Here is a 2,254-nt window from a genome sequence, read left to right as displayed (position 1 = left end):
GCGAATTCAAGATCCCCAGGGGGAAGAAAGGGGGCGGGGCACTTTTGGCAAAATCTTTGCTGACGTCATATTTTGTGAACGGTCCATTATCTCCCAGGGTTGTTTTATAATTTTTTGGGTTAGATTTCTAATTGTAACGCCCTTCTAAACATTAATTTTGGCAATTTCGAAAGTGAAGTACATGTACTAAGACTTGACACCTGGCTGAGAGGACAAATATTCGAAGGAGGAAGAAGATTAGGACCCAACATAGGAGTCGAACAATTATCACCGCGACGTTCAACACATTCGTCAAACTGGAGCACCTGAACAACAAAGATATTTATAATAATGCACATCGTTTCTGTGGCACCCGTTCTCACGCAGTGCATTTCTTGGTACTTTACAATACCTCCATCTTAGCACAAAGTAATAATATGCACGAACGTGCATAACGTGCATACATAAAAGCTGACTAGGGGGAGGGGAGTGGCAAAACGGGGGCGGGGGTGTGGCGACCACGACCCGATACACACACAAAAAAAAGATCATTTCTTTCTTTCTATAGCTGGCCTAGGCGGCAGCGTGCCGCATGCGTTCAGATGTTACGACTTGTTAGGGTTTGGTCTGCACCTGGTCGGGTCGGGCATTGTCTTGCAGCAGCCAATAGATCATTTCACCGTCTTGGTCCGCTCGGTCTGGCATACGTTGAAAGGAAGGCGCACAATCTTCGGACGCATGTGTCGCAACATGAACACCGAGTCCATGATTACCACACATCGCCGGAACGTGTACATCTATTTCTTCCACTGACTATGATTTGAGGAGAAGGGTGTGTGGCTTGATTTATTACGTTACTTTTACTCTTAAGGCATGAACACTTTTTTTTTTGGCAGTAAAATGACCCTCAGCGACATTTTGGAGAGAGCAACAGAGCATCAATGGACAACTCCGGAATGCAGGGATGTTGCTTCCTGAAACAATGAAACAATGAAACTTTTACTTTGACTTTTTCGTACTCTGTTGCTGTTAAGCGTTGAGGGAAGAAGCAGTTTTTTGTGGTAGGCCAGCTCCGCAGCTCTTTCAATTGGGATATGGTGATTTCTCAGGGTTTCTTTGACGCCATCAATCCACCCTTTGCATGGCCTTCTTCCTCCTTTATAGCCTGAGTGCTTGGTGTTATAGGCTCTCTAGGGTGGCTGGCTAGGTGACATACATAACAGGTGGCCAAACCATTTTATTCTCTGCCTTTCTATGAAAAGCAGGCAGACTCAGAGCCGATAGCTGCTCTTATTTCTTCATCTCCGCCTGTCTCGTCTTGTGATGTTAAGGGTTTTGCGGAGACTTTTCATCTCGCAAGCAGTGATTTTGCTTTCATGGGTTTTACAGTCATGTACTTTATGTCCAGGTCTGGCACTGGTAGCACAATGTTGTTATGAATGTTGAAGTGATAAGCTGTCTCTTTGACTCCATCGAGATGTTTGAATGAGATAGGAGGGGTATAAGCTGGTTGGTGACAGCGTTGGGTGGCTTGATTACACTACGTGGCAAACAAGTATGGGCAAATTCCAGATTAAAAATCACAAATGCAGGATGCATTAACTTACATTTTTTTTAAAAATAATAATAAATTGACAAACGGAAGAGACAGATGCTAAAATGTCACATATACATGGATGGCTAGTGCCTCTATAAATGAATTGTTGGTTGTTGAGTGTTGGGTTATTTCTTTAATCCATATGTTTCCCAGCTACCCAATGTAGCCATCTCAACTAATTCACCCATAATCTAGATGGACCAAAAGCGCCGACAGGCCTGACCTGGCCCAATTTCTATCTATAAGGTTCCTTTCCTGTCGCTTAATATGCATACTCCTCTCAGAGTTACTTCCACATAGGTCAACAATCCTGCAAGGAACCGTAGAAGGGAAAGAGAAAGAGAGGAAGGCAGAGAAGGAGATGGGCGGACAACATTACAGAGTGTACAGGAAAGACGATGCGTAACAATCTGAGGAAAGCAGAGGACAAAAATAGATGGCGAAAGCTGGTTTTCAAATGCAGTGGTGCCCCCACGGTTGCCCCAACCACGGGATAGAAGAAGAAGAAGGTGAACAAACCTTTCAAATTCCCTTCTACTGTTCTACTCCAAGGGGATGCTATCGTTTTCGACATGCTATTTTGAGTTTCCACGACTTGGCTTTTGATGTTTTTAAAATGTTTTTAGATGTGTTGTTTTGATCCTATTTTGTTGATTCAGGAGGAGGGGAGGGGAGGGG

The sequence above is a fragment of the Aplysia californica genome, unplaced genomic scaffold (genome assembly GCF_000002075.1).
Source record: "Aplysia californica isolate F4 #8 unplaced genomic scaffold, AplCal3.0 scaffold00094, whole genome shotgun sequence".
In the NCBI taxonomy this organism is placed as follows: Eukaryota; Metazoa; Mollusca; class Gastropoda; order Aplysiida; family Aplysiidae; genus Aplysia; species Aplysia californica.
The sequence above is the reverse complement of the archived record's forward strand: the minus strand, read 5'-3'. Positions refer to the sequence as shown.